We start from the raw sequence: 13,797 nt of genomic DNA on the forward strand, positions 1-13,797 counted from the left end.
AGCAAGGCTATGCCAGCTCAGGTCAAAGGTCACGGAGGAGACATCAGCCCAGTATGCCCAGGAGAGGGAGAGCAGCTGTGAGATTGATTTGAGGCAAACGGAGAGGGGGAGGAAGAAGACGGGAGCAGGGAGGGTGTGTGGAGGAGGAGGGCCTGGGGGGTACAGCTCCGCAGGGTCTGACAGGACAGCCGCTATCTCGACCTGATGATCGTATCATCCCCCATCTACTCCATGGAGGGCCAGGACCCCCCCTGAGCTGGGAGCATCCGGAACGTGGGTGAGAAGGCCAGACGCTCCCCGATTGGCCCCCTGGCTGCTCGGCATCATGGCCGTCAGTGCCCCCCCCCCCGGTGCAGAGCGGGAGGGATAATGCCCTAATCCTGCTTTGCACTTGTATGGTGTTCGAGCACCGGGGGGCGGCCTCACGCAAATACGGCCGGACAAAAATAGGAGTGAGCTCGCTGGCTGGGGGGCTCTGCAGAATACCAAATACTTGTGGAGCAGGCCTCTCCTTTCTTATCCGGGGAGATTAGACACTAAGGGGGGGTCAGGCAGCCGGAGGGAACAATGGACACCACCCCCGGACCATATGGGTCCAGCGGGCGAACCCAATCAATGGCAGAATCTCAGCTTGCGGTCTGTGTCTGCGTTACATGGGGGGGGAGCCATGTCACAGGCGGGACGAGAGACAGCCTCGATACCCCGCCGCTCTCACATGTCGCGTGTGACAGGCCCCCGCCCTCCCCCATACCCCAGTGTGCCCTTCGGCTCTGGCCAACCCGGCCAGACCACTACTGAACGGCCCCCCCATTAGAAACGTTTGGGGCAATTAATCTACAGCCCCCCCCCCTTTTGACATGGGATACCATTTATTAAGATTGATCCATCCGTCCGCTCCTCCATCCATCCACTACTCCACCCATATGCCAGAACATGGTCAGAAGGTCATCAGGATTGATGAAGTATTGAATTGATGAAATTATCAAGCTTAATAAATACACTGATGTAAAAGAAATTAAGTATGTTAAGGTAAAACAAGAAATAATGTAGGAGTTTAACCTGTAACCCTGTATTGGATACATGGATATGATTGAATGTAAGAATTTCCCTTCACAAAGAACCATGAGAGTAACATTTAAACATTGACCAGGTGTTTAATGTTGAAATTCCTGTGAAATCTGGCAGGTTCTGCACCCAAGCCCATACTTTTTCACTTTAACATAAACCTTCTTGAATGAGGCCTTTCAGCTCTTTTTTTGTCGCATATTTAAACGTGCAGGCAGGAAGTCCGCCTGGCCTCAGAAAGGCAGAAGTGAAAGAGCGTGTGATGGGGGCCGGGCGCTGCAGCGCAAGACCTTCCTGCATCTCCCTGCGTCCAGCCGTCCGGATCGCCGGCTCGCTCCCCACTGGCGGCTGCATCTCCCTCCCTTTTTAGAAAAAGCCGTTGCCAGGTTTCCGGCAGCTCTGCGGAGGGTACATCTGCCTGCCCGACCCGGCGCTGCCAAGCTAACGGCTAAACGCCCCGCTGCCCGCACATGGGGGTATGGGCACCTCACACAGAAACATCCATTGCTGTTTTCACATCGGAAACTGCAGGCGTGCTCTGCTCAAATCATACCACCCATATGCAGGTATACAGTAGTGGCACAAAATAGCAACCCACCCCCCCCCAAGGATCATGGTGTGGTGTACAAACAGCAGTGACTGGGAGGACACAAGGACACAAGAGTTTATATTACAATCATAAAGTAATTGCCAGTTCTGAATTTATAGATGAAATAGGGAGGCTGGCTCTCACTATTCTGATTATTTTCCAGCACCTTTTCACAATCACACAAGGGTCCATCAGCAAGACCCAGCCTGGGACCTGGACCAGTAAATCCACCCATTTACATAATACTGGTGTTTTCTTAGTCCTGGCTTAACCCCACAGTTTAAAAATATTTTTAAAATACATCTATTAGTTTGTCTGACTTCAGTGGGTCTCGTATCTCGCCTCGTATTTTGCAGATGGATACGGAGACCAGTGAAATGCTCTACTGTGGCCCAAACAAACACTCTCATCCTTTCTTACCGAATAAGCACTCTGATCTGCTTATGCCATGTTTTGTCATGGTTGTGTGACATTACATGTCCTCATAACGAGGGCGACCCCCATCACTAAGAGACAGAACATGAACACCTTGCGATTCGGCAGAGGATGTGCAACAGCACTATTTACTGTCACTCAAACCACTCATTTGCGTGGTGACCCCTGTTAGCTCACAGTCACTTTTTAAGTAAAACCCCAGAAACAGCAAACCTGCCTGTGAGGACATACCTTGTATACCTTGTATTTCAGACATAACACAGGTTTCAGAAGCTTGCTTCTGTTGAATGCACATGTCTCCGATTGTCCGTTTGTGCATTCCTCTGTGCATTTGTGCATTCCTCTGTGCGTTTTGTGCATTCCTCTGTGCGTTTTGTGCATTCCTCTGTGCGTTTTGTGCATTCCTCTGTCCGTTTTGTGCATTCCTCTGTGCGTTTTGTGCATTCCTCTGTGCGTTTGTGCATTCCTCTGTCCGTTTGTGCGTTCCTCTATGCGTTTGTGCATTCCTCTATGCGTTTTGTGCATTCCTCTGTGCATTTTGTGTATTCCTCTGTGCGTTTTGTGCATTCCTCTGTGCGTTTTGTGCATTCCTCTGTGCGTTTGTGCAATCCGCTGTGCGTTTTGTGCATTCCGCTGTGCGTTTTGTGCATTCCGCTGTGCGTTTTGTGCATTCCTCTGTGCGTTTTGTGCATTCCTCTGTGCGTTTTGTGCATTCCGCTGTGCGTTTTGTGTGTTCCTCTGTGCGTTTGTGCATTCCTCTGTGCGTTTTGTGCATTGCTCTGTGCGTTTGTGCATTCCTCTGTGCGTTTTGTGTGTTCCTCTGTGCGTTTGTGCATTCCTCTGTGCGTTTTGTGCATTCCGCTGTGCGTTTTGTGCATTCCTCTGTGCATTTTGTGCATTCCGCTGTGCCTTTTGTGCATTCCTCTGTGCGTTTGTGCATTCCGCTGTGCGTTTTGTGCATTCCTTTGTGCGTTTGTGCATTCCGCTGTGCGTTTTGTGCATTCCTTTGTGCGTTTGTGCGTTCCTCTGTGCATTTTGTGTATTCCTCTGTTCGTTTGTGTATTCCTCTGTCCGTTTGTGCATTCCTCTGTGCGTTTTGTGCATTCCTTTGTGCGTTTGTGCGTTCCTCTGTGCGTTTGTGCTTGTTGCTGCAAAAATCTGATGTGTGTCTCTGGCTCGTGTTTTCTGGGGGAAAAAATTGCCAAAATCGTTCGGGCTTTCAAAAATAATTCGAACAAGAGTGGTGAAATATTCATGTCATTAAATATTCACTTCTGGCGGTCAGTCAAGCATAGTTGTCTTTCAAAGCCCCTTTTCAGATGCTAAGTGCTAATAAACTCCCCGAAGAATCTGGACTTGATTGAATTTCCCGCGGATCACGGGCAGGCAAGGTGGCACTCCGGACCACCAAGCCGGGACACTGCACCATGAATGTCCCTGATGTGCCTGCCACTAATTATTGCTTCACAAAATAATCTTAAAACGTTATGACAGCTGTTATGAATAACAAGTTGCCGATTCCATGCCACATTATCCAGAAGTGTTCCCTGCTCAGCACGGTGGAGATTGTGGCTTTTGGGCCCTCCCCAGTACCCAGCATGGAGGAAATTGTGGCTTTTGGGCCCTCCCCAATCCCCAGCAGGGTGGACGCCTCTGTCGGATGGGGCCTTGATTAATGTCCCAGGTCCTGGTCTGTCATGGTACCGGACATGGAAAGCAGAGCAGCTCCTGTAACGGTCAGCAAACAGAAACTAGCATTGATAATCCTGGCTAGTCAGCCTCCCAGTTTTTCCAGGTGGGGATGGGGACTGGAACGGAGCCTCTCCCAAGAGCCACCACATTACTGTAATGGTAAAAAGCCCCATCCCTGTGGGCTGGCCAGTCACTGCAGCTCCTGAGGTGGCCTATCATACTCACCCTGAGCAGCAGCACTGCGGGCAGCAGGAGGGGAGGGTTAGAGAAGGGAGCCATTGATAACTAATGAAATTCCAGCCACAGGATCATCAAATACACCGATAAGGAACTCCCTTAGAGATCCTCTCTCACTTTTACAGGTGTCCCCATTGGACTGCTGTCCTATCACTGGGGGCACAAGGGACTCTGCACATGCCTCGGCTTAACCCCCCCGCCCCCACTATCACTAAACCCTTTTAAAAAATAATTCCATGCTCATGCCTGAGTTTGAATTCCCAGGGTCACCCACCCTCTGTTTGAGAGTCACCCACCCTCTGTTTGAGAGTCACCCGCCCTCTGTTTGAGAGTCATCTGTCCTCTGTTTGAGAGTCACCCGCCCTCTGTTTGAGTCATCTGTCCTCTATTTGAGTTACCCACCCTCTGTTTGAGAGTCACCCACCCTCTGTTTGAGAGTCACCCGCCCTCTGTTTGAGAGTCATCTGTCCTCTGTTTGAGAGTCACCCGCCCTCTGTTTGAGAGTCACCCGCCCTCTGTTTGAGTCATCTGTCCTCTATTTGAATTACCCACCCTCTGTTTGAGAGTCACTCACCCTCTGTTTGAGAGTCATCTGTCCTCTGTTTGAGAGTCACCCGTTCTCTGTTTGAGAGTCACGTGCTCTCTGTTTGAGAATAATCTGCCCTCTCTTTGAGTCACATGCTCTCTGAGAGTAATCTGCCCTCTCTTTGAGAGTCACCTGCTCTCTCTTTGAGAGTCACCCACCCTCTGAGAGTCATCTGCCCTCTGTTTGAGTCACCCACCCTCTGTTTGAGAGTCGTCCCACAATTTTTTGTGAATGATGAATTCCCCCGGTGATATGTTTTATGGTAGGTTACTGTGCTTCATTAATAACCCTAATTATATGGGGAACTTTATGTAAATGATGTGTAGAGAATTTTTTGTTGTCCTAGATGTGTATTTGTGGTGTAGTTGGTCTTGAGGGAAGGAAATGCACCATTTTAAAAATCACATTTATGTTTAATGATGCATTAATAATCTGACGCTGATCGAATCACATCTTTGTTTCGCATCATGGGATTGACTGCATTCCCAAAACAGCTTGATTTTGAAAGTCCTGGAGCCGACATGTTTTCGTGGTGGAGGGGTTTGCGTGTTCCAATGATCCCAGGAGCTAAGTTACCTGGGGCTTTATGCCCCTGGTAGGGTCACCCAAGGCAAACAGGTCCTGGGTGAGGAACCAGACAAAGTGCGGCTCAAAAGACCCCTCATGATGAAGAAAAACACGGCACACGTTTTCCCTCCCCCGGACGCGGGTCACCGGGGCCCCCTCCTGGAGCCAGGCCTGGGGGTGGGACTCAATGGCGAGTGCCGGGTAGCCAGGCCTGCACCCACTGGGCCTGGTTGGGCACAGCCCGAAGAAGGCACATGGGTCCCCCCTCCAATGGGCTCACCACTTGTAGGAGGGGCCAAAGGGGTCGGGCGCAGTGTGAGTTGGGCAGTAGCCAAAGGTGGGGACCTTGGCGGTCTGATCCTCGGCTGCAGAAGCTAGCTCTAGGGACATGGAATATCACTTCTCTGGTGAGGAGCCTGAGCTGGTGCTGGAGGTTGCGAGATTCCAATTAGATGGTGCACTGCTGACCGCAGCTCGGGACGTTGTGGGTCGGTGGAAGGAATACTTCAAAGACCTCCTCAATCCCACCAACACGCCTTCCAATGAGGAAGCAGAGTCTGGGGACGTAGGGGTGGACTCACCTATCTCTGGAGCGGAGGTCGCTGAGGTGGTTAAAAAGGTCCTCGGTGGCTGGGCCCCGGGAGTGGATGAGATCCGCCTGGAGTTCCTCAAGGCTCTGGATGTTGCAGGGCTGTCTTGGTTGACACGCATCTGCAACATCATATGGACATCGGGGGCGGTGCCTCTGGATTGGCAGACCAATGGTGCCGGGCTACTTTATAAGGGCTGTTCAGTCCCTGTATCTGTATGGTCCGCATTGTTGGCAGTAAGTCGGACTCATTTCCGGTGAGGGTTGGACTCAGCCAGGGCTGCCCTTTGTTACCGATTCTGTTCATAACTTTTATGGACAGAATTTCTGCGCGTAGTCAGGGTGTTGAGGGTGTCCGGTTTGGTGGCCTCAGGATTAGGTCTCTGCTTTTTGAAGATGATGTGGTTCTATTTACCTTATCAGACCGTGACCTTCGACTCTCACTGGAGCAGTTTACAGCCCAGTGTAAAGCGGCTGGGATGAAAATCAGCACCTCCAATTCCGAGACCATGGTCCTCAGCCGGAAAAGGGTAGAGTGCTCTCTCCGGGTCGAGGAAGAAGTCCTTGCCCAAGTGGAGGAATATCTTGGGGTCTTGTTCATGAGTGAGGGAAGGATGGAGTGGGAGATCGACAGGTGGATCGGTGCGGCGTCAGCAGTAATGCAGGCGCTGCATCGGCCTGTCATGATGAAGAAGGAGCTGAGCCAAAAGGCAAAGCTCTCAATTTACCAGTCGATCTACGTTCCTACCCTCACCTATGGTCATGAGCTGTGGGTAGTGACCGAAAGAATGAGATCGCGAATACAAGCGGCCAAAATGAGTTTCCTCCGCAGGGTGACTGGACTCTCCCTTATTGATAGGGTGAGGAGCTCGGTCATTCGGGAAAGACTCAGAGTAGAACCACTGCTCCTCCGCATTGAGAGGAGTCAGATGAGGTGGCTCGGGCATCTACTTAGGATGCCTCCTGGACGTCTCCCTGGTGAGGTGTTCCGGCCATGTCCCACAGGGAGGAGGCCCCGGGGAAGACCCAGGACACACTGGAGGGACTATGTCTCTGCTGACCTGGGAACGCCTCGGGTTTCCCCCGGAGGAGCTGGATAAAGTGGCCGGGGAGAGGGAAGTCTGGGTTTCCCTGCTGAGACTGCTGCCCCCGCGACCTGACCTCGGATAAGCGGAAGATGATGGATGGATGGAATATTACGTTCTGTTCCCAGCCGTAAAAAGTGTGACTCATTCCACAGATATCTGTGCTCTGTAGCACACCCATTGGTGCTGAATCGTGTGACGGAGCCCTCTGCTGGCGCAGGCTTGGCCTTGTGGTAACATGTCGTGTGTGACGAGGCTGCACAGCGGATCCCCCGTAAGCAAAGGGCTCCCCGGGAATCCTCAGCCTGTCACCAGCAGTGGTGCTATTGTCTGAGCCCATGCGTGTTGTCATCGAGGGAGAGTGAAGGGACACTAGTGAACAGATGAGGAGAAGGGATCACTGGAGCTGTCATTCCTCACCTCAGCATCCGGGTCTCCGCTCCTGAGTATTTGAAGCTGTGAAGCCAGAGAGTGGGAACAGGAAGTGGGAACAGGAACTGGGAACGGGAAGGAGGAACACAAAGTGTGTCAGCCAGGGGAGGTGGGGGGGTGGTCTCAGGGTTTACTGCCTCCACAAACCAGCTTAACACACAGTTAATAGAGTGACAGCGGTTATTAGCAGTAAAGTCCCCCTGCGTCATGGAAGGCGTACTGTAAGTGGACCCGGCTGGGTGCTGAGTGGGGGGGAGGGGGTGGCGCTGATGCCAGCTGTTGATGTGACATCCCGGACAGTGCCATCTGCATCGCCTGGATCTGCCTTTACAGTCAATTATTTACAATGAATGACTGGCGGAAAGCCACTCCATACGATACCGAAACACTTCAGTGACTAATTTCTTACAGGAAACATAAAAGCATTGCTGTAATATTATCATATCAGAAGTACCATACTGTCCAGCTCTGTGTGTCACCATGGACACCCCCATCCCTATTAAGATGTACTGCGCCCCCCCCCCCCACCGTTTCTCCACCACCCTGCATGGCTGCTCTGTCAGCACGCTCCTGACTGATGGCTCCCTGCTATGGGTGAAAATCCCAGACACTCACCAGCTTTCATAAGATTCTCTCTCTCTCTTTCTCTGTCTGACGGACCTGCAGTCATCACTGCTCTAAGATCATCATTGTCTTAGACTGACTTCAGTCCCCATGTCCCCCTAGTGTAGTGACTGCATATGGCCAGTAACGTCCCCCCATAACCCCTGGGGCCCCATGCAAGTGTGGTTTAGATGGGGGTGGAGACTTCCACTGCACATAGAGATAGTAACAGCAAGACAGACAGGGAGATACTACATCACAGACAGAGAGATATACCATCACAGACAGAGAGTTACTACATGACAGACAGAGAGATATACCATCATAGACAGAGATACACCATCACAGACAGGGAGATACTACATCACAGACAGAGAGATATACCATCACAGACAGAGAGTTACTACATGACAGACAGAGAGATATACCATCATAGACAGAGATACACCATCACAGACAGGGAGATACTACATCACAGACAGAGAGATATACCATCACAGACAGAGAGTTACTACATGACAGACAGAGAGATATACCATCATAGACAGAGATACACCATCACAGACAGAGAGATACTATATCACAGACAGATTTACCATCGCAGACAGAGATACACCATCACAGAGAGATATGTCATCATCAACGGTTACTATATCGCAGACAGAGAGATATACCATCATAGACACTTACTACATCACAGAGAGAGAAATACATCATCACATACAGACAGAGAGCTTTAGAATCGCAGACATAGAGAGAGATCTTCACAATCAAAGACAGAGAATTACTACATTACAGACAAAGTTAAAGCATCACAGATAGAGGTCTTCTTAAAAAGAAAGAGAGAAAGAGACCACATCATAGACTGGGTTACACATTATCCGAATTAGAGGAAATACTTTGTTAATGTTTAATGTTTTGTGTTGCTGACAACATAATCAGGCACTAAGCCTGATTTACGGAAATAACACACCTAATCAGAATCCAGCCAGCTGTGTATGCTCACAGCAAACCACACTTGCTGTTTCTGCAGTAGATGGTCCTGTAATATGTGTGTAAAGTGCACAGAGCTCTGAGTGGCTGGAGTATTTCCATGACTAACAGGACATCCAGCTGTTAGTGTGTGTGTCTCTGTGTGTCTGTCTGTGTCTATGTGTGTGTGTGTTATTCATGTTTTCGCCCTGGTGCTCTCTGCCCCTCCAAATGCACGCTGACATACAGTGTCTGGGTTGTTCTCCCCTTGTAAACAAGCTGTGCTTCAAGCTGCAGTCTCAGGAGAAGTATCCAGTCTGAAAACGCTCCATCACCGAAGCCTAGGCGGAGCCTGGATCCAGGGCTTGGCTCGTGCAGGTGGGGGGGTCCCAGCGGCACCAGCCAGCCGCCCATGATTCCACATTCCTCCTCCGATTGCCCGTCACGCAGCAGCCTGCTGATCCTTCCTGTATTTTGTGCCAAGCGTTCCCTAAATGTTCTCCTTTAGACTGGAGTCTGCTTTTCTCTCATCCCCAGTTGTCATGCATGTCACGATGAGGGCCAAGAGCTGCCTCCCCAGGACAGTGGTGCAGTTAGCATTTACTTAGAATAATGTCACTTTTGTATTATGTATTACATAGTATGATATGAAATTCTACTTGCAGATAAAGGAGATATAAGTGATGCTTCTGTCTGACATCATCATGCCGTCACTCCGCCTGACATCATCATGCCGTCACTCCGCCTGACATCATCATGCCGTCACTCCGTCTGACATCATCATGCCGTCACTCCGTCTGACATCATCATGCCGTCACTCCGTCTGACATCATCATGCCGTCACTCCGTCTGACATCATCATGCCGTCACTCCGTCTGACATCATCATGCCGTCACTCAGGCCACTCGCTACTGCTGACAAGCTCCTTCACACGATCTGCAAAGATTCCACCTTTGGAACATTCCAGCTTCGGCAAACAAATGGGGGGGGGGGGGCATTTAGGCCAGACGCAGAGAAAATGACAAGCAGCATGCGAGAGATGAGAGCCAATTTGGGGGGTGGGGGGGTGTTTACTTTAATTTAAAACCTGGCATCTGGGTTAATACCAAGGTTTTTTAATTTGATAAGAGCAATTAGGATGGAAGACGGGGAGTGTAATTAGCTGGAGCTCCTCCGATGGGGGGGGGGGGGGGAGGCGGGAGCCTCATACACAGAGTTTCACAGTGGTCTCCCAGATCGTCAGTTCATAAATAAGTCATTTGGAGTGTAGGGGGGGCTGCCTGTCCTCCCTCTGCTAGTCTCCAGGTGCATGAAAAGCCCCCCCCCCCATATTGCCTGCAGGCTCCTCTTCTTCACACTTGGCATGCAGCTGGTGACCACTGGGGGAGCTGTTCTCTGAGAGGAGCCATAACACCACCTCACAGAAGTGCGGAGAGAGAGAGGGAAAGATGGACAGACAGACAGACAGATCCAGAGACAGAGAGAGAAACAAAGAGAAAACCAGAGAAACAGAGAGAGAGAGGTCACATTGTAGCCAACATGCATGTAGACACATGTAGCTGAAGGCTCCACCCCGTGCCATCCTGTAGTTTGCTAGGAAATAAAATGTTTATAGTGAGAGCTTGCTGAGAGCTGCTCCTCCGGACCAGGAGGAGTCTTTGGGTGTACACAAAGCCAAGCATAAATCCTGCGGAATTCCAGCTGGAAATGCCACTCTACGTGGGTTGTGCTCCTGATTAAACTGTTCAGTGATAGGGGGCGCCACAGCACAGTGACTGACAGCTCTGTGTAATGTGAGCAGAGCAGTGAGCAAGAATTAAAGACTGAAATCACTTGGGCTCTTTGTAATTAAGCTGAGCTTTATGCACAAAGCCAGGTTGCAGCACTGATTTGCTGGAATGAAGGTAAACTGAGAGTCCTGAACAGCTTCTTCCCTGCCTAGGAAAGGCACTGGGGCGGTGCTCTCTGGACACGGTCCCTGGGGAAGCGGATCCAGCAGACGAATACTCCTGTGCAGTCCAAGAAATAGCAGTGAATCACACTAAGCAGGTAAATGCCACGATAACGATTTCCACTGTAATTTGAATGAAGCTGGGAAACTTGCGGTAATGCAGACATTAAAGTGCACATTATTACGTTTATTAAATAATGTTACTGTGATGACAGCACCCGGGTCCCTGCATGTTATTACACATATCCAGTAATGTTACTGTGATGACAGCACCCGGGTCCCTGCATGTTATTATACATATCCAGTATTGTTACTGTGATGACAGCACCCGGGTCCCTGCATGTTATTGCACATATCCATTAATGTTACTGTGATGACAGCACCCGGGTCCCTGCATGTTATTACACATATCCAGTAATGTTACTGTGATGACAGCACCCGGGTCCCTGCATGTTATTACACATATCCAGTAATGTTACTGTGATGACAGCACCCGGGTCCTTGCATGTTATTATACATATCCAGTAATGTTACTGTGATGACAGCACCCGGGTCCCTGCATGTTATTACACATATCCAGTAATGTTACTGTGATGACAGCACCCGGGTCCCTGCATGTTATTACACATATCCAGTAATGTTACTGTGATGACAGCACCCGGGTCCTTGCATGTTATTACACATATCAAGTAATGTTACTGTGATGACAGTACCCGGTCCCTGCATGTTATTACACATTTCCAATTGTAATGTTACTGTGATGACAGTACCTGCGTCCCTGCATGTTATTACGCATATCCAGTATTGTTACTGTGATGACAGTACCCGCATCCCTGCATGTTATTACGCATATCCGGTAATGTTACTGTGATGACAGTACCTGCGTCCCTGCATGTTATTATGCATATCCAGTATTGTTACTGTGATGACAGTACCCGCATCCCTGCATGTTATTATGCATATCCTGTAATGTTACTGTGATGACAGCACCCGCATCCCTGCATGTTATTACGCATATCCAGTATTGTTACTGTGATGACAGTACCCGCATCCCTGCATGTTATTACGCATATCCGGTAATGTTACTGTGATGACAGTACCTGCGTCCCTGCATGTTATTATGCATATCCTGTAATGTTACTGTGATGACAGCACCCGGGTCCCTGCATGTTATTACACATATTCAGTAAATTCTTCAAGGCAGTGCCACGAGCTGATCGCACCTCTGACTGATGATTAACTCCCTCGGGAGTGTCGGATGCAGCCATGAGGGAGTGCCACGAGCTGATCACACCTCTGACTGATGATTAACTCCCTCGGGAGTGTCAGATGCAGCCATGAGGCAGTGCCACGAGCTGATCGCACCTCTGACTGATGATTACCTCCCTCGGGAGTGTCGGATGCAGCCATGAGGCAGTGCCACGAGCTGATCGCACCTCTGACTGATGATTACCTCTCCCGGGAGTGTCGGATGCAGCCATGAGGCAGTGCCACGAGCTGATCACACCTCTGACTGATGATTAACTCCCTCGGGAGTGTCGGATGCAGCCATAAGGCAGTGCCACGAGCTGATCGCACCTCTGACTGATGATTACCTCCCTCGGGAGTGTCAGATGCAGGCATGAGGCAGTTCCACGAGCTGATCGCACCTCTGACTGATGATTACCTCCCTCGGGAGTGTCGGATGCAGGCATGAGGCAGTGCCACGAGCTGATCGCACCTCTGACTGATGATTAACTCCCTCGGGAGTGTCGGATGCAGCCATGAGGCAGTGCCACGAGCTGATCGCACCTCTGACTGATGATTACCTCCCTCGGGAGTGTCGGATACAGCCATGAGGCAGTGCCACGAGCCGATCGCACCTCTGACTGATGATTACCTCCCTCGGGAGTGTCGGATGCAGCCATGAGGCAGTGCCACGAGCCGATCGCACCTCTGACTGATGATTACCTCCCTCGGGAGTGTCGGATGCAGCCATGAGGCAGTGCCACGAGCCGATCGCATCTCTGACTGATGATTACCTCCCTCGGGAGTGTCGGATGCAGCCATGAGGCAGTGCCACGAGCCGATCGCACCTCTGACTGATGATTAACTCCCTAGGGAGTGTCGGATGCAGCCATGAGGCAGTGCCACGAGCCGATCGCATCTCTGACTGATGATTACCTCCCTCGGGAGTGTCGGATGCAGGCATGAGGCAGTGCCACGAGCTGATCGCACCTCTGACTGATGATTACCTCCCTCGGGAGTGTCGGATGCAGGCATGAGGCAGTGCCACGAGCCGATCGCACCTCTGACTGATGATTACCTCCCTCGGGAGTGTCGGATGCAGCCATGAGGCAGTGCCACGAGCCGATCGCACCTCTGACTGATGATTACCTCCCTCGGGAGTGTCGGATGCAGCCATGAGGCAGTGCCACGAGCCGATCGCACCTCTGACTGATGAATAACTGTCTCAGGAGTGTCGGCTGCAGCCTTGATCACCAGCAAGGAGTGGCAACTCTTTTGGAGAAACGACAGTGACTGCGAACCACCCATCACCCCTCCGGTTACGAAGCGATGCGCTGGTCAGCTAATGAAGTAACCCAGAGAACTCTGCAGTCAGATAAAGCGAAGGCAAACACATCACCCCACATTCAGCTTTTCCTCCTTTTTTAATATGCAAAAAACCAATTAAGGCAGCTCTGGTAATAATATAAAGTGTTCATTAAAGTGGTTCCCAGAAGCAAGGGGGGGGCGCAGCATGCAGATGAGGCCCCCCAACCCAACCCCTCCCGCCCCCCCCCCCCCCGATGTGCATGCGTTTGAGGGGCAGGTCCACGTGTGGGTAGGACTGGTGTGCGGGTGTTTTTTTTGTACGGCCAGACCGCCGGAGCACAGAGGGAGATTATGTGGGGGGGGGGGGTCTAATTGTACAGGAGGGAGCACAGTGCTGGGAACTCAAACGGGCTCCAGTCCAGCCAAAGCTCCCCCAGAGGAACCACATCACCAGGTACC

The 13,797-nt window shown here is 50.9% G+C and overlaps 1 long non-coding RNA gene across 1 annotated transcript; it reads right to left on the bottom strand.

Annotated features, from left to right (window-relative positions):
- Positions 1-12,509: 12,509 nt before the first annotated feature.
- On the bottom strand, positions 12,510-13,359 carry LOC125750853 (uncharacterized). Its single transcript, XR_007400443.1, has 3 exons — positions 13,234-13,359; positions 12,967-13,020; positions 12,510-12,611 (listed from the first exon to the last, which is right to left on the bottom strand). It is a non-coding gene; the product is annotated as an uncharacterized LOC125750853 (long non-coding RNA).
- Positions 13,360-13,797: the final 438 nt, after the last annotated feature.

Source organism: Brienomyrus brachyistius, chromosome 10, assembly GCF_023856365.1.
Source record: "Brienomyrus brachyistius isolate T26 chromosome 10, BBRACH_0.4, whole genome shotgun sequence".
Classification (NCBI taxonomy): domain Eukaryota; kingdom Metazoa; phylum Chordata; class Actinopteri; order Osteoglossiformes; family Mormyridae; genus Brienomyrus; species Brienomyrus brachyistius.